The sequence below is a fragment of the Dama dama genome, chromosome 19, assembly GCF_033118175.1.
Source record: "Dama dama isolate Ldn47 chromosome 19, ASM3311817v1, whole genome shotgun sequence".
NCBI classification, from domain to species: Eukaryota; Metazoa; Chordata; class Mammalia; order Artiodactyla; family Cervidae; genus Dama; species Dama dama.
Window position 1 is genome coordinate 38,989,381 of NC_083699.1, and position 23,219 is coordinate 39,012,599.

The 23,219-nt window shown below is 43.3% G+C and overlaps 1 protein-coding gene across 8 annotated transcripts in view; it reads left to right on the plus strand.

The window, feature by feature from the left end:
* ST6GAL1 (ST6 beta-galactoside alpha-2,6-sialyltransferase 1) overlaps window positions 1-23,219 on the plus strand; it is a 146,605-nt gene that overhangs the window by 28,991 nt on the left and 94,395 nt on the right. For 5 of the 8 annotated variants that reach the window (XM_061166782.1, XM_061166786.1, XM_061166784.1 and 2 more), the window contains one exon: window positions 8,849-8,984. The exons of 1 other annotated variant lie outside the window; for it this stretch is intronic. The gene's annotated coding sequence lies outside the window, so the exon portion shown is untranslated. Of the gene's footprint in view, window positions 1-8,848; window positions 8,985-11,214; window positions 11,293-23,219 lie in introns of all 8 variants that reach the window. 2 more of the 8 variants (XM_061166788.1, XM_061166787.1) reach the window with 1 other exon arrangement.

The following is a 23,219-nucleotide window of genomic DNA, read 5'->3' on the forward strand; positions in this document are numbered from 1 at the left end:
AGTTCAGTAGCCTTGCCCATGTACACAGAGCTTCTTAATAACTTTTTAGTGTTTCACTTTTCTTTCTCTTTTGGCCACATGGCTTGTGAGATCTTAGTTCCCTGACTGGGGATTAAACCCAGTGCTCTTGCCAGTGAAAGTGTGGAGTCCTAATCATGGGACTGCCAGGGAGTTCCCAGTGTCTCACTGTTAAATTTAAGCTAAAAGATCACCCAAATATTTGAGAAAGCTTGAAACATGAAAGAAACCAAAAGAGACAAATAAAAACAACAAGAACATAAAAAGACTTATAAGAAACAGTGTAGGGAGTAGAAGAAAACTTCACAAAAATAATTATGAGTATTACAGAGGCAGGTGAAGCTATCCCATTAATAAAAATAAAGACTAAAAAAAAAAGGGAGTATTCAGAGAATAAGAAGGAACTCTTGGAAACTAAAAGTATGGTAGCAGAAATAAATGAATTGAGACAGGGTTTGGAATATAAAGTTGAAGAAATCTTGTAAGAAGTAAGAAGAAAGGCTGTGAAGTGAAAAATAAGAAAGGATCATTCTAAGAAGTTCAACATCTGAACAGTAGGACTTATACAAAAAGAGAATAGAGCTAATAGAAGGGAAGAGTCATCAAAGAAACAATGGGGAAAAAAAATTCCCAGAACTGAAGGGCATGGGCTTCTCGATTAAAAAACTCATTTGAGTATCCAGAGCTAAGAATGAAAAAGGACACATACCCAAAGCATATCATTGTTGTGGGGGTGGGGGAAAGAAGAAAAGCCTGTTGGCACAGGAAAACAAAAATAAAACCAACCTCAAACTGATTATAAGAATATATATAAGTATCTTAGTCTATGCTAGAAGCCAGAAGAGAATGAAGCCGCACCTTTAAAATTCTGAGATGAATTTGTTTCCAACTGAGGATTTACATCCAGACAAATTATCAATCAAATGTAAGGGTGGGACAATGGCATTTTCATGTATGAGAAGTCTCAATTATTTTACTTCCCTTTCTGAAGGAAGCTATTATGGATATGTTCCTTCACATTTAGAGAGTAAATTAAGACAGAAATAAATGAATTCTTCCTTTCAGCTCCAAGAGCAACCAGCTCAGGTTGGAGTAGGAGAACAGAAATTTCCAGAGGGGAGAGCTTCAAGAAACTAAAAAACAACAAAAAAAGAATTGTTGAAAAGTCGAGGCCTAAATTAGTCATAGCTATCCAGAAAATTCAGCAAATTAACAGAAGAGACAATAGTGGCCTCCAGGAATGACAACTAAGAAATGTACACAAAAGGGATTAATCATAACATACCACATGACTCCATGGCTCGGCTTGGCTGTGAACAATCATTTATCTGGTCATAATGATGAAGCTTCTAGTGCTGACTTAATTAATAAAAAAAAAAAAAAACATGGCATAAAGCTGTTAGGAGAATGTGGGAAGGAGAAGAGGTCTGTAGGATGTGGTTAAAAGAAGAGCTAAATCCTCATTTTCTGTAGTAGGAAGTCAGTGGAGAATATCTAACACTGAAAAAAAAAAATACAGCCATATAAGCAGGCTATTTAGATACACGGATGTAACCAGAAGTAAATAAAAGGGTTGGAAAAAAAAAAATAAAAGGGTTGAGAGTCGTTGTGTTTGGGCAGCAGAAATTAGGGGTGTGTAGGAGTGGGGCAAGGCCTGAAATCATGTATTTGGAGGGCTTAGTGTCCCGTCATGTATCCAGATTGGCACCTGAAATAAGCAGAGAATACCGTAACAACACAGTCGAAGTTCTGAGCAGGAGCACCCTCCTTTGGATAGTGTGCATATGGCACTAGCAGAAGAGCTTCCCTTTGCTGGTTCTTGGAAAATCACTTTTCACTCCATTTCTCTTTTTATTGGGGCCTGTATATGCTGTGCTCAACTCAATTTTCATTTCAGCTCTTTTACTGAAAGAGCTTGGCCTTGCTCTCCCCAAATGCTGGAGGGGAAGGCAGGCCCTGGTTTAGTCACTCACCAGCTTTTGCCTGGGCTAGATCCTTAAGCTCTGACTCCTCATTTGAAAATAGAGAAAACATTCCTTGTCTCATAGGAGTGTGTGAGGAATAAAGGAATAATTTAGTACATACAGTGTCTGGTACATAGTCATTGCTGATATATTTAAACAAAAGAAGAGGCACACTGGATAACCCTTAGTCTAGGGCGGGCACCCCATAATGTAGGGGCCAGGCCCCAAAGATGAACCATCCAGTAGGGGCAAGAGCTCTGGGAGGGGGTAGTTTGGGGTGGTGGTGGTGCAAATAATCCACTGTTTGCTGATTGTAGCAAGAGTTCTTACTGTATTTTTCTGAGTGTAGTGTCTTTTGATTAGACTGCAGGGTTCAGCAACCTTGTGGAGACCCAGATCCTGGAATGTTTTAGGCCTAAGGATCGATAAAGTGCTTAGCTTGCTGAGCTTCCAAGTCTAAACACAGAACAATTGCTCCCATCCCAGATAATGTGGAATAATGAATCCAGGGTCAATAGGATTATCTTTCATCCCAAGGCTCCTTCGTGCCTTGTGGTGATTGTTCATTTAAGCCAGGGACCTGGGATCAGGGCTCTAACTCTGTGACTAACTCTCATTCTCTGACTCAAAACTGAGCTCTTTACTAATGATCTTGCCAGGAGGATGCTCACCTGTGGGGATGCTGGGGTGTGAATTTCTTAGGCTGTATTCTTGGCTCATTTTATGAACTTCTTTAGTTCTGGTTGGGATCTCTAAATCCTGGAGTTGGCCTGGAGTCAGGGCCTCATACAGTGAGGGTTACATTTGCCTCACACTTACTGGGAGCATGTGGGAGTTCATGAGGTCTAGGCAGACTCTCATTTGCTAGAGTTTTTGTTAGAGTTTGGTTTGAGTGCTTCTGTGTCTGACTTTGCACAGAGGAGCAAGGGGATTAGTTGCCAGAGACTATAAGGTATGGGGCCTGGGCGGGCAGGAATGATGGCAGAAAGAGATCATGTGGAGAACAGACCCTGAGGAAGAGGAAGGAGGTGGGTTGGCTCGGGAAGAGAAGTGAAACTACGTCTTGATGTCAAGCCAATGACCCTTGTGGGCTAGGAGGGGGTTCCAGGAGCAGAAGATGCAGATCACAGTGGTGTCCTGCTTTAAATGGGCACTGTACTGAAACTGCAGGGAAGCACATAAGTATACAGGGGGCTCAGGGACAAGGGGGCTGCAAGGAGACCCTGGGATCAGCTGAATGTATGATACTCATAGGGTGATAGGAAGAGTTGGTTTAAGCCACTTAATAGAAAATTCTTATAAAGAAAAATCCAAAGTCTCTATTGTTGTTTATAAACAACAAGCTCTGTTGTTTATTTTTCATGTTTCTGCAAAGTACACTTGCAATCCAGAGCTGTCCTTTCCCATTGCCTCATCTGTCAAAAGCCCAGTCACAGTCACAGTGTTTGGAAGGAAGTTAAAAAAAAAAAAGGCTTCTGAGCAGCCACAGTGGATGGCTACAGCCCTATCACACAGCTGAGGCCCTCTGGTCTCACAGCCCTGTAAGGCTGTAGTAGGTCAGAGGCAGCTGGGATCCCTAGGGCCGGTCTAAACCGAGCTCTTCAGGGGTCCATTGAAGGGATTACAGGAAGGAAAATAGAAAGTACAGACGAGCCTTGCAGCCACTAAAAAGTTTCCAAGCATCTACCTTCTCTGGGAATGCAGGGTTTCCTGTCTCTCTCTGTGGGCCTCTGCCCTCTTCTCTTTGTCATCCAGCTTCCTTTCCCTCTGCAGGGCCCCACAGGCCTGTCACCTGATCTCATGCATGGCATTTGCTTCTCATCTTGTGCTCACTACCTTTCCTTTAAGCTCTGAGTCTACCACCAACTGACTGTAGTCTTTTTTCATAGTTGCAATGTTGAAAGCATCTGATTGATCCAACTCCCTTGTTTATGGGAGAGTTGCTTTTGTTTGTTTATTAATTAATTAATTTATATTGGTGTATAGTTGCTTTACGATTTTGTGTTGTTTCTGGTATATTGCAAAGTGATTCATATATATATATATATATATATATATATATATTTTCCTTTTTCATATTCTTTTCCATTATGGTTTCTTAGAGGATACTGAATATAGTCTTCAGTGCTACACAGTAGGACCTTGTTATTTATCCATTTTATTTATAGTAATTTGTGTCTGCCAATCCCAAACTCCTAATTTATCCCTCCCTCCCTCACCCCTTTTTCCTCTTTGTTAACAATTTTGTTTGCCTTTGTGTCTGTGAGTCTTTCTCTATTTTGTAAATAAGTTCATTTGTATCATGTTTTTAGATACCACATGTAAGTGATATCATGTGATATTTGTCTTTCTCTGTCTGACTTACTTTACTTGGTATGATAACCTCTGGGTCTATCCATGTTGCTACAGATGGCATTATTTCATTCTTTTTGATGGCTGAGTAACATAGTGTTGTTTTGAACACTGGGGTGCCTATATTTTTTCAAATTAGATATATGACTAGGAATGGGATTGCTGGATTATATGGTAACTCTACTTCTAGATTTTCAAGGAACCTTCATACTTCTTTCTATAGTGGCTCCACCAGTTTACATTCCTGTAATAGGGAAGAACCTTTGTATTCCATTACAAGTTAGTTATTAAAGGGATGTTGCCTATAGGCTTAAATTATGCACAATGGCTCATCTCAGGGAACCTTGCCTCCCAGATAATGAGTCTTAGGCTAAAATACTTTTGTCTAGCTCATAGGATACATTCTGATGAGGCCCATCTGTGAATGACTTCAGGAAGGAAGAAATGAACACATTCCCTTTGGAGGCTGACTGGGATCCAGAAGTGACCAGGAAATGATTGACTTTACTCTCTCCCCTTTTAGTGTAAAAGAAGCCTAAATTCTAACTCAGGCAAGATGGTTCTTTGGGACATGAGTCTACCATCTTCTCTGTCTGCTAGCTTTCTGAATGAAGTTGTTATTCTTTGCCACAACAACTTATCTCTTGATTAATTGGCCTGTCCTGTGGTGAGCAGCATGAGCTTGGATTCAGTAACATTCCCACCCACTCGCAGAGTAGGAGGGCTCCCTTTTCTCCACAGTCTCTCCAGCATTCGTTATTTGTGGACTTTTTGATGATGGCCATTTTGACTCGTGTAGGTGATACCTCATTGTAGTTTTGATTTGCATTTCTCTAATAATTAGCAGTGTTGAACATCTTTTCATGTGCCCATTGGCCACCTGTATATCTTCTTTAGAGAAATGTCTGTTTGGGTCTTCTGCCTTTTCGATTGGGTTGTGTGTTTGTTTTTTTATTTTGTTTTGTTATTGAGTTGTATGAACTGTTTGTATATTTTGGAAATTAAGCCCTTGTTGGTTACATCATTAGCAAATATTTTCTCCCTGAAGGTTGTTTTTTCCTTTCATTTATGGTTTTCTTTGCTGTACAAAAGTATATAAGTTTGATTAGGTCCCATATGTTTATCTTTGCTTTTTTTTTTTTTTTTCTATTGCTTTGGAAGACTGACCTCAGAAAACACTGGTACTATGTATATCAGAGAATGTTTTGCCTGTGTTCTCTTCTAGGAGTTTTATAGTGTCATGTCTTACGTTTAAGTCTTTAAGCCATTTTGAGTTTATTTTTGTGTATGGTGTGAGGGTTTGTCTAACTTCATTGATTTATATCAATGTGGCTGTCCAACATCCCCAGTGCCACTTGTTGAAGAGACTTATCTTTGCTCCATAGTATAGTGAGCTGCTTTAAAGTCAAAGTTCTACCCTTTGTCCATAAGCAGAGGCCCAAGTGTTGTAAGTGGGTAGCAGTAGGGTAGGCAGATAGAATGACTTGCCTATTTGAGTAACACGGGAGGTCTGCAAGCCATCTTCCAAAGGATTTAAAAAACAATAAAGGGACCTCACATTTCCTCACTAGTCTGCAGAATGCTGTGGCCAGAGTGCACCGTGCATGGGGTGGAAAGACAGCAAGGCTGGTCTTTGCCTGGGTCACGGGGACACAGAAACCCATTCAGTCTCTTTAGACAGATTACTTGGTGTATTAACCATTCATCATGGAAGGTTTGGCCTAGAGCAAAAGACAAGTTATGAGAGGCTGGCCAGAGAGAGGTGGAGAGTAGGGGCCTCCTTCATGTAAATTAGGCAGGTGGGTAAGCAGTTCCATGGTTCTCTGGCCCTGGGGGCACTTCGCTCCTCTTTCCTGGAGAAGGTTCCTTATTGGCAGGCTCCCAGATAGCCACCAGCTCAGCTGTGTTTGCAGGCAGTAACTCTTCCTGGCTTGGCTCACTTTCCCCACAGTGACTCTGGCTCTTGGTGTTTTGTTGGTATTAATTATAGACAGCAGCAAAGTGCACAGATGCCACAAGTGATTTTTTGTTTTTCTATCTTGCCTGATTCCTTTGTTGTTTGCTCTGTTCTGTCATGAATGTTTGTGAGATTTTGACATTTGTACCCCCTCAAATGGCCTCACTTCAACTTCAGTTTCATCTGATGTCAGTTCCCAGCATCTGTGCTTCCATCTGTGCTTCCTCTTATTTCTCTTAGCATCTCAGTGTCTCTTTCTTCTGGACAATATCCTTGTGTACTACCATTCCTCTCTTCATTGGGTTTTTCACTTTCCCCCTTTTTACCAACTCTTATTCACGTATCTCCCCCCTCCCCAAAGCTTGATTAGGGGAACTCATTTTCTCATCCTGGTTCTTGTTTTAGCCTTGGCCTGAGCTGAGTGTGAATATGAAATGTGAAAAACCTGAGTGCCCCAAACTCTCCACTTCTTACCACTAGAAATGTTACATGTGATGAACAAGAATGTGGGTGAGGGAAGGACTGGGGTAGGAGAGGAGTGTTAGAGGAATGGGCAGAGTTCTCCACTCCTGGGAGTTTGTGTGGTATGATAGTTCTGCAGAGAGCCCGCCAAGACTGTTCAAAAGCCTGAGAAATTTGGAAACTCTTTGACTCTACAATTTGACTTCTAAGACTGTGTCTTATGGAAATAACTGGATTTCCCCCATAGTTTTAAGGAGATGGGAATACCAGCTTAGTGGTAAGCTTACGTGCCTCCTGAGAAACCTGTATGCAGATCAAGAAGCAACAGTTAGAACCAGACGTGGAACAACAGACTGGTTCAAAATTGGGAAAGGAGTATGTCAAAGCTGTATATTGTCACCCTGCTTATTTAACTTCTATGCCGAGTACACTGTGCGAAATGCTGGACTGGATGAAGCACAAGCTGGAATCAAGATTGTAGGGAGAAATATCAATAACCTCAGATATGAAGATGATACCACCCTTATGACTGAAAGGGAAGAGGAACTAAAGAGCCTCTTGATGAAGGTGAAAGAGGAGAGTGAAAAAGGTGGCTTAAAACTCAAAAAATTAAAAAAATGAAGATCATGGCATCTGGTCCCATCACTTCATGGCAAATAGATGGGAAACAATGGAAACAGTGACAGACTTCATTTTCCTGGGCTTCAAAATCACTGCAGATGGTGACTGCAGCCACGAAATACGCTTGCTCCTTGGAAGAAAAGCTATGACAAAACTAGACAGCGTATTAAAAAGCAGAGACATTACTTTGCTGACAAAGGTCAATATAGTCAAAGCTATGGTTTTTCCAGTGGTCATGTATGGATGTAAGAGTTGAACCAAAAAGAAGGATGAACGCTGAAGAATTGATGCTTTTGAGCTGTGGTGTTGAAGAAGACTCTTGAGAGTCCTTTGGACTGCAAGGAGATCAAACCAGTTAATCCTAAAGGAAATCAACCCTGAATATTCATTGGAAGGACTGATGCTGAAGCTGAAGCTCCAATACTTTGGCTACCTAATGTGAAGAGCTGACTCATTGGAAAAGACCCTGATGCTGGGAAAGATTGAAGGCAGGAGGAGAAGGGGACAATAGAGGATGAGATGGTTGGATGGCATCACCGACTCAATGGATGTGAGTTTGAGCATACTCTGGGAGTTGGTGAAGGACAGGGAAGCCTGGTGTGCTGCAGTCCATGGGGACACAAAGAGTCGGACATGACTGAGCGACTGAACAACAACAAATCTGTAATTTGCAAAAAAAAGAGTTGAAGATGACTTAATTGTTTAGCTTTTGGGTACAGAGGCATATACTTTTAATATGATTGCTAAACCATGACTTTATTGGATCTTTGTAAAAAATCCAGATAACAAAATAAAATCAGGAAGGGTGTGTTATCTGTAGTTATCTTGGCTGGAGAAGAGAGGGTAACTTTTTTCCCTTCTTTTGACAGCTATATCTTCTAAAATTTCAAGGTTAAACATACATTTCTTTGGCACTAAGAAAAACAACAGTTACTTTAAAAAACAAACACTATCCACCCAGACACAATAATAACATACAGGTTGAAACTTTAGATTCAGTTAAAAATGTTCCCCAATAAGTTTAGGAATTGAATTCACATTTGTAACATCATAAAGAATTTGCTATAGGTCAAAGGGAGACTGTGAGCCAATTGGATGTATTTGTTGATGGAACTCGGTTGTCCACAAACCTTAGCTAAACATAAGACTCGGGGCCAGAACTAATGCTTTCTTACTCTTGCTTTTCTTACCAATAATAGCAAGTAGCATGAGGATTAAGTGATTGTAGAAGAGTTTGCTTTGCTTAATCTGCAGCTCACTCTGAAATTGCTCAGCTCCAGAAGGGGTAGGTCTGGGTGAACAGATGGCCAGGTTGAACCCTGGGAAGGAGGCTGGAGTTCTGGAACGGGCTCTGAAGTGGCCGGAGTGATTGGCGGTGGGAGGAGCAAGGGTGTTTCTCCTCCTGTGTGTATTAACATGTGTGCCTCTGATGCTCAGCCACTAACTTGGCTTTGTTTTTTTCCCCTTCCTGCAGGCAGTGTAGAGTGAATTGTGCTGAGATCTGCAGAGAGCAGCCCAGAGAGAAGCAGTGAAGTAGACTGCAGCTGAAATGAATTGGCCCACGTGAGCCTGCCCAAGCTCCGGGGCAAGGCCTGTGTCCCATTGCTGAGGTAAGAGCCCTCGAATCCTAGCCTGGGGACCAAGAAGGTAAAATACCTCTTGCGGTGCTGGGGTGGGCTGTTGGACACTTCATCCTTGCAAGCCCAGGAGATAAAGGCCACTTATTTCTGGTTCAAACCATCAGCTTCTATTTCAGCCCAACCGGGGGCAAGGTCATTTGGTGGTCTAAGAGGTTTTGATTTTTTAAGGCAGGTCTTCTGGACTCTTAACAGAAAGTTGTGTTTTCTCAATTGCGGGTGAAATTTGAACTCCCAAGGGAATGAATTTATCCTTCAGGTAAGACTGCACCAAGCTCAGGGAATGCTTAACATTGGTGCACCAGCTCTGTTCTGCTTGGGGAAGTGGAGTTTTTAGGAAAGAACTCCCTCACTCCCCCCAAGGAATATAGTGACAGAAATTACCTGGGGAGGTTATTGCAAAACAGTCCACTAAGCTTACTAAAAAATGACTTAAATTACCTAGATATGTTCTGATTATTAAAGTAAAATGGAGAAATAATGACGAGGAAGAAAAGAAAACACACCTGAAATCTTACCCCTGTTAACGGACCTTCAGGTAGTTTTCATTAAAATTACTCTTCAGGCCTCCAGCGCATGTTGGCTCCTCCTGCTTGGAGGCAGAGAGCCTGCCTGGAGGCAGAGAGGGGAGGCAGAGGGAATACTCAGGAGCTAGGAGAACTCACCTCTCTTCTGGAGGCTATCCTGAGCTGATTTTAAATATTCAGGAATTTTGCAAATTGGTTGTTAAAAATTGTTGGCGACTTGAAATGGTCTGTAGTGGGAAAACGGACACCACTGAAATTAGCCAGGGCTGCAAACCGGGGATGTTTTGCTTTGGAGAGTCTGATGGGCCTCCCCCGCCCCCACTCCTGCCCCCCACGCTGGGAGGCACAGGACAGGTCACTTCACTTGTGTGTCCCTCCGCTTCCTCCCCTGTGAACTCTAAGTGCTCTATAATCATTAATTGAATAAATGAATGAGTTTCTGTTCTTATTATCCCATAAAGTGAGTCCCGTTAAGAGTGAAAATGCAATGTTTTGCATGTTGTAAATTTTTCTGCTCGTGGAGGGGAGGGGCTTTAATTGATTGGTAAGCCTTTGGTTTATTGATGCAGACAAACTGGCTGGCACTTCTCCGTTTGGCTCTTGGTTTGGGGGAAATCTGTGAATTACTGACACCCTTTCATAAGGGCCGATGAAAGCTCTCCATTTATGGACCGACATCTGGGGGAGATTTCCTTCCTGGAAAAATCAAGAAATCAAGAGAAGTGTGAAAAGGAAGCCCGGGCGCTGCTGGACGTGAGAGCCAGGGTTGAAATCAGAGCTTTGGACTCACAAGCTCTGATTGGGGGGGAGGATGGGGGGTTGGGGTTAGAGAGGAGCAGGGGCACTTCCTGCCAAATGTGAAATTTAAACAAAAGCTCTTTCTTCCAGGCCCTGCTGTCGGCAGATTAGAACTAATTAAATTAGCATAATGGAACCCCAACCTCTGCCCTCTCCCTCACTTTCTGAACCTTCTGGCTGCTTTTCGCCACCTCCTTTAAGTAGCCTGCAAGAGGGGATGGGGAGAAAGAAGGCAGGGCATCAGGGGACTGTGTAGAACTATAGTTTGGAAAATTACAAAAGTGGAAAGGACTATAGAGGTCATCTGGTCCCACGCTTTCATTTTAAGAAGCCTGGTCCCACAGCTGCGGTTAGCAGTTGCAGTTGCTGAGGAGAAGGTGTGTGCTCCAGGGAAGGGAGGGATATGGCTGGGGAGAGGGTACTGCTCCGGAGGCCATGTGCTGGCTGAGCCTTGTCTGCGCCTGGCAAGGGCACAGGCGGGTGTCCTCCAGGTGCCAGCCCTGCCTCCCCCACCCCCCAGCCCCTCCTCTGTATCTGACATGCCCTTCTGGTATGCTTGGAGTTAAGTCCTCTTCCTTCATCAGGAGCTTGGCTTTCTAGGTCAGTGAAACAAGCTGAGAAGATATCTGAGGACCTTTAAAGGTACATGTATATGCTTGGAAGGATAGAGAAGGGCGTTGATTGAGCTCATGGTGGCTTCAGGTGCCCTGCTTCCGCTTTGGAGACACTTGATTTGGGTTTGAGCCAGGCTTCACAGTAAAGCTGCATGATTACCTTGTCTTTCTGACTCAGTTTCCTCATTTGTAAACTGGGCTGAATAATACCTACCCTGAGTGAAGGTTAATAATTATAATTTTTTTCCCCTTTTGCTTGCTTAGTCTCTATGCCATGTCTGATTCCTCTGAGATCCCGTGGACTGTAGTCTGCCAAGCTTCTCTGTCCGTGGGTTTTCCCAGGTAAGAAGACTGGAGGGGGTTGCCATTTCCTTCTCCAGGGGATCTTCCCAACCCAGGGATGGAACCTGGGTCTCCTGCATTGCAGGCAGATTCTTCACCACTGAGCCACCAGGGAAGCCCAGATTAATGATTATTTTTATAATGTTCTGCCCACAAGGTAGCTGCTTATTAGATGATATCCACCACTTTTTTCCCATGCAACTTTATTGAGATATAATTGAGAGACAAAAACCTGCATATATTTAAGTCACAAGACTTAGTGAGTTTTGACATATGCATAAACCTATGAAATTTTCAACGCAAATCAATGAACATAACCGTTATCCTCCCAAGTTTCTTCCTTCACCTAATTCTTCCCTTCTGCTCCCTCTGTCTTCTGCCTCCCATCTCTAGGCAACCACTAATCTGCTTTATTGCTATAGATTGGTTTGCATTTTCTAGAACTTTACATAAATTGCATAATACAGCATATTTTCATCTTTCACTCAGCATAATTATTTTGATATTCATCTGTGTTTGTGCATCAGTAGTTCATTCCTTTATTGCTGAATAGTGTCCCAAGGTATGGAAATGCCAAGATTTGTTTATCCATTCATCTGTTGACAGAGTTTTGGGGTTGTTATCAATTTTGGGCTGTTAAAATAAAGCCAATATATTTGCAGTGACATGGATGGATCTGGAGATTATCATACTAAGTGAAATAAGTCAAGCAGAGAAAGAAATATCATATGATATCCCCCCAAAAATGATACAAATGAACTAATTTACAAAATAGACTCACAGACTTAGGAAACAAACTTATGGTTACCAAAGGGAAAAGGGTGTAGGCAGGGATTAAATAGGAATTTGAGATTAGCAGATACAAACTACTGTATATATAATAGATAAACAGTAAGGACCTATATTCAATATATTGTAATAACCTATAATGGAAAAGAACCTGAAGAAGAAGATATGTATATATATAACTGAATCACTTTGCTGGACACCTGAAACTAATACAACATTGTAAATCAACTATATTTCAATAACAAGTTGTTTTGGGAAAAAAAGCCACTATAAGCATTTGTGAAACAAGTTTTGTGGAGGTTTATGCATTCTTTTTGGGTAAATACCTAGGAGTAATATGTCTGGATCATATGGTAGGTGTATATTTAACTTAAGGAGCTGCCAAATTTTCAACTAGTTGTACTAGTTTATATGCCCACGAGCAATGTATGAACGTTCCAAGTCTCCACTTTGTCAACACTTGGTGTGGTCAGTCTTTTTAATTTTAGTTATTCTAATAGGTTGGTGGTGATATTGTTGCAGGAAGGAGGACCCCCTTCCAGGGCCCGAAACTGGGCTCTTGTCTAACACTCGGAAATGAATTGTCCAGGGAGACACATGTGCTGACAAAGCAAGAGATTTTATTGGAAAGGGCACCCGGGTGGAGAGCAGGAGGGTAAGGGAACCCCGGAGAACTGCTCACAGTCTTGGGTTTTATGGTCATGGGGTTAGTTTCTGGGTGGTCTTTGGTCAATCATTCTAATTCAGTCTTTCCTGGTGGTGCACGCATCGCTTGGCCAAGATGAATGCTAGCAAGAGGGATTCTGGGAAGTGGATGGACACGCAGTGTCTCCTTTTGACCTTTCCCGAACTCTTCCTGTTGGTGGTGGTTTATTAGTTCTGTGTTCCTTATCAGGATCTCCTGTCATAAAACAACTCATGCAAATAGTTACTGTGATGCCTGGCCAGGGTGGGCGGTTTCAATCAGTGTGCTTCCCCTAACAATATCTCATGGTTTTATGTGCATTTCTTTGAAGATTAATGATGTTGACTATTTTTTCATGTGCTTATTTAGCATCTGCATATTTCCTTTGGTGAAATGTCTATTCATATCTTTTGTTCGTTAAATGAAATTGAACTGTCTTCTTATGGTTGGATCATAAAAGTTCTTTATATATTCTACAGACCAGTTTTTTTTAATTAGAGACTGCAAATCTATTTTCTAATTCTGTGACTTGCTTTTGGTGGGAAACAGTAACACATTAGCAATTACAATTCAGATGAATGAATGGTGCTGTGCTCGGGGAGTACAAACGAAGATCAGTAATCTTAGGATGCGAAGTTCAGGGAATCTTTCAGGAGGTAAAGGGATCTGAACTGGGGCTTAAAGGAAATGATATGTTAGCTAGGCAGGGGAAGGGCAGTGTAGGTAGGAATTTGTATGTGCAAAGGCATGGAAATATGTAACATCATGGTGCATGCCCAATTGTAAGTCATTTGATTGGAGCCCTGGGATTTGGGGAGTGGAAGGATGTGGTGTGGGCTGGAATCCCAGATGCTCAGCTACTGGCTGTATTTATTTTTAACTTTTAATTTTGAAACAATTATAGATTCAGTTGTAGTTGCAAAGAGTACAGAGAGGTCTAGTGTATCCTTTAGTTTCTTCCCCTGGTTTCATCTTACACAATTATAGTACAGTATCAAAACCAGGAACTTGAGTTTGGGTACAGCTGTGCGTGGAACTCTGTCTCATTTTCTCACATGTTTAGATTAGTGGAGCCACCACTGCAATCAAGGTATAGAACTATTCCTCCACACAGAGGTCTCCCTCACGCCACCCATTCATTGTCATGCTGGATTGGCCCTTTCTCATCCCTATAATTTTGTCATTTTCAGAGTGTTCTGTAAATAGACTCATATAATATGCAACCTTCTGAGACTGGTTTGTTTTCACTCATCAGAATGTACTTCAGGTCCCTCCAGGTTGTTGAGAGTACCAATAGTTAGCTCTTTTTTTTTTTTTGAACTGATGGGTGTTATTCCATTGTATGAATGTATCAGTTTCACTGTTGACTCATTGAAGGACATTTGGGTTGTTTCTAGTTGTTGACTATAACAGATTCAACTGCTGTGAGCAATTTTGCACAAGTTTTTATGTGAACATCAAATTTTATTTTTCAAAAAAAAGAAGCCCCCCCAATTTTTTTTTTGTGTGTATTTTTCCAGGATAAATGCTCAGGAGGGCAATTGCTGAGTTGTATGGCAAGTATGTTTTTAATTTTTTAAGAAACTGCCTAAGTATTTTCTAGAGTGACTGTATGGTTTTCTGTCTCCGCCAGCAATGTAGGGAAGATCTACTTTTCCACCTCCTCATCAGCATTTGCAGCATCCTCTGATTTATTTTATTTTTCATTGGAAAAAAGCACTCTAATTTACCAATTTGAACACAAACATTTCTTCAAAAACTAAGGAAAAAAAGCTTTTTATTTTACATTGGAGTATAACCAATTAACAATGTGACAGTTTCAGGTGAACGGCAAAGGTACTCAGTCATAGATGTATGCATTCTCTCTCCAAGTCCCCTCCCATCCAGGCTGCCACATAATATCGAGCAGAGTTCCATGCATGATACAGTAAATCCTTGTTGATTATCTATTTTAAATATAGCAGTGTGTACTTGTCCATCCCAAACTCCCTACTGAATGAAGTAAATCAGACAGAGAAAGAGCAGTATCATATGACAGCCCTTATATGTGGAATCTAAAAAGAAATGATACAAATGAACTTAGAGGAGATTCTCAGGCTTCAAGAATGAACTTATGATTGCCAAGGGAGGGAGTGGCAGGGAAGGATGGGAGAAGGATAGTTAGTGGTGTCTTCTTTTTAATATCATTGTTCTAATAGATGTGCAGTGGTAGTTCATTGTGGTCTTCATCTGCATTTCTCTAGTGGCTCTCTTTCCCTTTCTGCTCTCTGGTTGGCTGTGTTAATCTCGACCTCAGCCTGTATTTTTTAAATGTGAGAAGCAAAAGGAAGCTGACGGTCCCCTCCCACCGTTTCTAGAGCTGCCCTGGAAGTCTGGCTTTGCTTGTTTTCTGATCCAGTTAGCTGGCTATAGGATCTTTCTTCATTGTCCTGGGTGGCTCCAGGAAAGTGGTAGTTTATAGACTTGGGTGTTTTTTTCAGGAGAGGTTTTTTTTTTTTTTTTTTCTTGTTTCCCACAGATGAGCAAACAATTTGTGTTGATTTTTTAATAGGCTCTGGGGTAAGGTCTCCTCCACCCCTTCCTTCCCTGGTCCGCATGTGCCAGAATATGTACTTCCTGGCAGCAGGGATGAAGAAACCTCTGGGGTCTGACTCTGGGTGGCTTATCTCAGTGCTTGGAGGTCTGAGGTGCCAAGGGAGGCTGCCCTGGCCTCAGGCCCTTCCTGTGCTCGGGGTCGTCTCTGCTTTTTACTTAAGGGTGGGGAGGCAGCTTCAATGTGCTGGGAAAAATAATAATGGTAGCTAAGCATTATATAGCACTCATACTGGATAACAAGTGCTTTGTGTATATTTTCTGATTTAATTCCCATGACAAACTGACAGATGCAGAGCCTCGGATTCCTTACCTGTAAATAGGGCAGTAACCATACCTAGTGGGTAGATTGGGAAGGATAAGTAGGGGTGGTGTAGTGACTTACCCTAGAGAATGCTGGTTCCCTCTCCTCTATAGAAGCCCTTAAGAATTATGAATACCCAGCTGCACTGCAGTAATGCCCTGAAAGAAAATGAGGTGTCTGTATACCTTGTCCCGCTTTAATCAAAGATGAGTGTCCACTCACTCACTCAGCGTCCAATCAACTTTAAGAATGTAAGGTGTGCTTGCTTCTGTACTAGGCACCGTGAGCCCTAGAGCTACAGTCCTTGACCTCATACAGCATGTGGTCTACAGAGAGAAATATGAATTAATTAATAACACAACCAAGTGTACACTCATGGACTCTGGATTTCTGTAAAGGAAATTCTGTTGGTGCTGGGTGAGTTAACCAGTCTGAGGTCGGAGGATGCCTCCTTGGGGGAGTGATTCTGCTTGGAGTCTGATATCTTAGCCTTGATCTACTGCAGAGGACCTTGTGGAACATTCTACAAGATCAGTTTACTTTCTGCTGCATCCTGACTATAGACTGACCCAATGCATGGTCATCCTAGTGCTCTCCCCACCCCAACAACCCAGGCTGTTTTGTGAGGTTACTCATCCCTAACCATTTACAGCTGCTGCTGCTGATTCCATGGGGATGGAGACTACGCTCAGGGTCACACCTCACAGGACTGGGTCATCATTTTTTGTTGTTTCTTTGTTTTTGAATGTTCTCATGACTCAACCAACTTATTACTCAACCAAACACAGTGAGCCACCATGGTAGATTTATTTATCACACAGGCTTCTTAAAAAGCATCTTTATTGAGATAGGATTTGTATTTCATGAAATTAACTTGCTTTAAGTATAAATTCAGTGATTTTTAGTAAATTTACTGGGTTGCACAACCATCACTAAAATCCACTTTTAGAACATTTCCATCATTGGTTGGGTCATCTTCAAATGGAAAGATCATTTGATCATTTTTCATGGAAAGATCATTTTTCATGGAAACAGCTCCGTAATTATTTTGTATGGAATTAATTCTGTGCTCCCAGTAGAAGGATCTCATTAATTAATTCAATTAGTATTTACTGAGAGCCTGCTGGAGACCACAACTGGGTTAGGTGCAAAAGGCAATAAAGAGAGAAACAAGTGGAGACGGAGGCTGACAAGCTTCCTGTTGAAGATACATTGTTAAATGTAATTTACCTGCGGGTTGGGCTTCCTTGGCAACTCAGACAGTAAAGAATCTGCCTGACAATGCAGGAGATACAGGTTTGATTGCTGGTTCAGGAAGACCCCCTGGAGAAGGAAATGGCAACCCACTCCAGTATTCTTGTCTGGGAAATCCTGTAGCCAGGGGAGCTGGTGGGCTCCAGTCCATGGGGTCGCACAGAGTTGGACAGGACTTAGCGACTAAACAATAGCCTGCAGGTTATAGATGGCTGCTGCGGGGCAGGTGATAGTTTTCTATCTTGTGACTCCTAATTGATGAGGCAAGGGCCATGCTTTTGCAAAACCTGCTGATTGCACTGAAATTACTGGCCAAGCTGGAGGGAAGCATACTCTCCAATATCTGCACACAGCTGTAAGCTTTGGCAAGAGTGGTTGCAGGATCTGGGAAGGGAGGAGATTGGGGGTGCTGTTTGCAGTGTGAAGATTCCACAGGTGGACTTGGGGTGAGTGGTGAGGTGTACTGAAGGAGGAAAAGAGTGCCAGGAAAGTCAGGGATGCTTGGCTCTTCAGGTGGCCAACAGCCTAGGGGCGCATCTGCATACAGTGCGGTGGTGATGGGGGCAAGGTGGGAGGTTTGGATGCTAGACTGAGGAATTTGGACTGGCTGGAGCAAACAGGGAAGTTGCTGTTTCAAGTCTCCAAGGTAGGGGCGTGACTATTCAGAGCTGGGCTTGGGAGAATAAACTCGTGTGATATGAGGGATGAGAAGTGGGCACGGGTTAGGTGATGTGGACTTGGTGTGAACAGGGGAAGTGGGGAAAGGAAGGAAGAAGTGGATGGGAGAGAAGATTCTGCCAGGTAGGGGAGAAAACCTCTCTATCCCAACTTCTTCTCTTAGGGTCCATACCTGACTTACCCATCTGCCTGTTGTACTTCAACCAACCCCTCAGATTCAGCCTGTCCAGAGCCAGGCTCCACAGCCTCCTCCCCGTCAGGCTTTCCCCTTGCCTGATATGCTTTCCCCTCCATTGCCTCTCCTTGTCCTCCTCCTCTCACCCAGGAGGAAGGAGAGGAACCAGAAAGAAGTGGAACACTTATCCTGGTGGAAGGTAGAGCCACTGAAGGTAGTAGTGAGAGATTTCCAGGGAGGGAAGTGCCAGAAGTCAATGAGGTGAGTGAGTGCAGACTCTGAAGAAGAGCTGGGGACTCAGGGCTGGTAGTCGAGGTGAGTGAGGTCCCTTGGGCGCAAAATTTAAGGAGGCCCTGACAGTGAACCCTGTGTTGCATAACCCTAAGAGCCAGGGTCCTAGACTAGATTCCTGCAGAGAACTGGTGGTTGGGAGGATGCCAGCAATTTTGCAGAAAGCATTAGCTTTCAGAAAGTTAAGGACCAAGGGTGGAACTGTTTCTTCAGAAGATCACCTTTGGTAGGAAGCTTCCTGAAGCTGCTGGGGGCCTGCCTGTCTACTTCCTCCTTACTGGAAGATAGCCCCTTAGGGTCTCCACAGATTCTCTAGGCTTCCTGGAGCACAATGTGAAGACCACTGCTTAGATCTAGCCCCCCTTCTTATCAGAGAATTCTGAGAGCCAGAGAAATATGTGACTTGTCTAGGGCCACACATGGAGGGGTGACCACAGGGGTCTTCTTTATCTTCCTTTGATGTGTGACCTTTAGTTGGTTTATCTTCTCTTTTCACTGTTCCTCCCAATCTTCTTCTCCCTCCTCCACCAATGAGAATTGGTAACAGCTGATACTCAAGGCTGTGAAAAGAAGAGGAGCAAAAAGCAAAGGAGAAGAGGAAAGATATACCCATTTGAATGCAGAGTTCCAAAGAATAGCAAGGAGAGTTAAGAAAGCCTTCCTCAGCGATCAATGCAAAGAAATAGAGGAAAACAGTAGAACAGGAAAGACTAGAGATCTCTTCAAGAAAATTAGAGATACCAAGGAAACATTTCATGCAATGATGGGCTCAATAAAGGACAGAAATGGTCTGGACATAGCAGAAGATATTAAGAAGAGGTGGCAAGAATATACAGAAAAACTGTACAAAAAAGATCTTCACGACCCAGATAATCACGATGGTGTGATTACTCACCTAGAGCCAGACATCCTGGAATGTGGAGTCAAGTGGGCCTTAGAAAGCATCACTATGAACAAAGCTAGTGGAGGTGATGGAATTCCAGTTGAGCTATTTCAAATCCTGAAAGATGATGCTGTGAAAGTGCTGCACTCAATATGCCAGCAAATTTGGAAAACTCAGCAATGGCCACAGGACTGGAAAAGGTCCGTTTTTATTCCAATCCCAAAGAAAGGCAATGCCAAAGAATGCTCAAACTACCACACAATTGCACTCATCTCACCTGCTAGTAAAGTAGTGCTCAAAATTCTCCAAGCCAGGCTTCAGCAATACGTGAACCGAGAACTTCCAGATGTTCAAACTGGTTTTTGAAAAGGCAGAGGAACGAGAGATCATTGTCAACATCCTCTGGATCATCAAAAAAGCAAGAGAGTTCCAGAAAAACATCTATTTCAGCTTTATTGACCATGCGAAAGCCTTTGACTGTGTGGATCACAATAAACTGTGGAAAATTCTGAAAGAGATGGGAATACCAGACCACCTGACCTGCCTCTCGAGAAACCTGTATGCAGGTCAGGAAGCAACAGTTAGAACTGGACATAGAACAACAGACTGGTTCCAGATAGGAAAAGGAGTATGTCAAGGCTGTATATTGTCACCCTGCTTATTTAACTTACATGCAGAGGACATCATGAGAAACGCTCGGCTGGAGGAAGCACAAGCTGGAATCAAGATTGCCGGGAGAAATATCAATAACCTCAGATATGCAGATGACATTGCCTGTATGGCAGAGAGTGAAGAGGAACTAAAGAGCCTCTTGATGAAAGTGAAAGAGGAGAGTGAAAATGTTGGCTTAAAGCCCAACATTCAGAAAACTAAGATCACGGCATCTGGTCCCATCACTTCATGGCAAATAGATGGGGAAACAGTGTCAGACTTTATTTTTCTGGGCTCCAAAATCACTGCAGATGGTGATTGCAGCCATGAAATTAAAAGACGCTTACTCCTTGGAAGGTAAGTTATGACCAACCTAGACAGCATAGTAAAAAGCAGAGACTTTACTTTGCCAACAAAGGTCCGTCTGGTCAAGGCTATGGTTTTTCCAGTAATCAGGTATGGATGTGAGAGTTGGACTATAAAGAAAGCTGAGCACTGTAAGAATTGATGCTTTTGAACTGTGGTGTTGGAGAAGACTCTTGAGAGTCCCTTGGACTGCAAGGAGATCCAACCAGTCCATCCTAAAGGAGATCAGTCCTGGGTGTTCATTAGAAGGACTGATGCTGAAGCTGAAACTCCAATACTTTGGCCACCTGATGCGAAGAGCTGACTCATTTGAAAAGACTCGGATGCTGGGAAAGATCGAAGGCGGGAGGAGAAGGGGACGACAGAGGATGAGATGGTTGGATGATATCATCGATTCAGTGGACATGGGTTTGGGTGGACTCTGGGAGTTGGTGATGGACAGGGAGGCCTGGCGTGCTGCAGTTCAAGAGTTGGACACGCCTTAGCAGCTGAACTGAACTGATACTCAAGGACTCTGTTGGAAGACCAAGAGCTAATTCTAAGGAGTTAATTTCTAGAGTGCCTGCTACTTAGCATTCTTTTTAGGGCTATTCCATTCATTATTCTTATAAGAACCTTTCAAAGTAGTTGTCATTGTCCCATTTTTTTGATGAGAAGTCTGAGGTTCAGAGAGGATAAAGGGCTGGCTTAGATTTGCATGGTTACTAGCTCATGCTGCCTGATCCCCACTATGTATTTCTTTATTCATACAACTGAGTGCCTGGAAGCCAGGCGCTGGTATGGTGCTGATATGGTACAACCAAGGGCTTCCCTGGTGGCTCAGTGGTAAAGAATCTGCCTGTGATGTGGGAGACAAAGGTGCGATCCCTGAGTCAGAAAGATCTCCTGGAGAAGGAAATGGCATGCTGCTTCAGTATTCTTGCCTGGAAATTTCCATGGACAGAGGAGCCTGGTGGGCTACAGTCCATGGGGTTACAAAAGAGTCAGACGCAACTTAACAACTGAACAATAACAACAGCAAAGCAATGGTACACACAAGGAGACAAAAATCCTGCTGAAACCTACTCTGCTTGTCCTCCTGCTCCTGGAGGAAATTAGCTTGAGCTTCCTCAGTTCTCCTACCTCAGGCTCTCTGGGCCGCCTGTGGTAGCTGCTATGTTTTGGGCTGTTGCTGAGATGCTGTCCACAGCTAAATTCATTCCTCAACCAATACGTCTCACGGCCTCCTTTCTCTGTGCCTCTGGGTCGAGGAAACTTTCCACTTGAATCATTCAGAGGCAAGGCAGGCAGTTTATTCCTCAAGGAACACGGTTTTGCTTCAATTCTTAGCTTTATCATCAGCCATTTCATTTGGCCACCACCCCTGCACAGAACTGTGACTCAGCCCCATGATTTAGCCCTGATAGGCAAGTTATTTTGGCCTCCTCAGCCCCCGTGAGAATTTGGACTCAATGTTTTCACTTGTCACTGTAGACTGTTTGCCAGAGTTTGTGGAAAAAGGCGTGTATTATTAATGCCTTTGCTGGGAATGGCTGCGCCTTGCCAGGTTGTCATGTGAGCCCTCTGAAAAGTCATGGGCTGCAAGGCCCCCAGCTCTCCTAGGCCCAGGGGCTCAGGTGGGAAATGTGATCCTGTCCTACAGAAACTGCAAACAGCCACGGAGGGCGGAGAGAAACTTGGAAGGGGTGGATCAGGGTCTCACCTAGGAGTTCACAACTGCCTAGTGAGTGTCTCAGGGGGCTGACTCCATTCTGGTGCTTCAGGGGGACCTGCCGTTCTTTGAACACCCTTTAGTCTGGTGGCCTCCTCCCCCTGGGACAAAAATGAGCGTATTAAAATCAGTTTAGTATTATTTAGAGAACCATTTTACAGTGGACGCTATGCTGGCTACTTGAAATAAGTGATGTAGTTTTAATCTTTAGAACAAATCTTTGAGGTAGAGCTTGTTAGCTCTGTGTAAAGGATGAGAAAACAGCCTCTGAGAGGTGGAGTGAATTACACAAGGTTGTGTAAGTAGTAAAGAGTGGAGATGGGATTCTAATCCAGAGTCATCTGGCTTTGAGGATGCCTTTGAGGACACCATGAGCCACTGGACACAAAATAATTCCTCCTCTTCCCTTTGGTTTGTTCCTACAGTTGGTCCCAGCTCCTCTGTGTCTCATTTTGTGACTTCTTATCACTCTGTAAACGGGGACTTGACTAGAGTTCAGTGTCAGCTGGGTCAAGGTTTGGTGGAGTAGATGGTGGGCCTGCAGACCAGCCTAGGGCTGAGGATAAGTGGTCTCTGGCTTCTTCCCCTCTGTCAGCTGAAATGACCCCTCTTCATGCTCTACCAAAGCTCCTTTTTAGTGCCAGGAGCTCAACTCTGAGTTTAGAGAAAATAATCTAGCAACATCACTTGCTTGCTTGGAAAGCCTCCTTAATGTCTGCACAGATAATCCTGTTGAACCCCGTTTCTCATCTCTGCAGCTCTCATACCTTTACCCTTCACAGCTTAATATTTCTTAAGTACAACAGGCCCACTTTCGTGACTGTTTCACTTTCGTAAACTAAAGATTAAACTTTGCACTGTGTTTCCCCGCTGCTGTTGGACATACCTTTTGCTGCCTCGTAAACTCCTATTCATCCTTCAAAACCCAGAGTGAACATTACCTTTTCTGACTTCTGACTTCTGAGTTGACACCACCCCCAGCCCTTAGTTCTTGATACCTTACATGGTCTTTCCACCTATCAGTTTATGGATCTTCCCCTTTCTCTAAGGCCTCAGGAATAGGGACTGAACCCTATTTATTTCTATATCACCTGTACTTGGGTGATATATTTATGTGAACAAATGAATGAGGGCTTATAGGTTAAACTATTAAATATGAGTCACAGGTGGCCCCACTAACTGAAAATCCAAGGGACTTTAGAGAAAGAGAAGTGATAGGCTGAAGCAGTGGGGCTCTTGATTCATTGACAGGTGAACCAGATTGTGTGCTAGGAGCATTCCTGCAAATGGGCCTCACTGCAGAAAGAGAGGGTCCCAGAGGAATGAAGCGAAGCCTCACAGTTAGGGAGCAAAGCACCCAGCCTGCAGCCTGCAGTCTCAAACTCTCCCCAGCCTGCCTCCCAGGAAAGCTGGGTGCACACCGGGAGATAAATTGGGCATTCTGAATATTCCCTAAAGGAAGGGGAGGTAGGTGACATGTAGGGGAGGAACAGAAGCAGAGGCAGGAGGAAGTTCAGGGTAACCTTTCTTTCCTTAACTGTGGTGCTG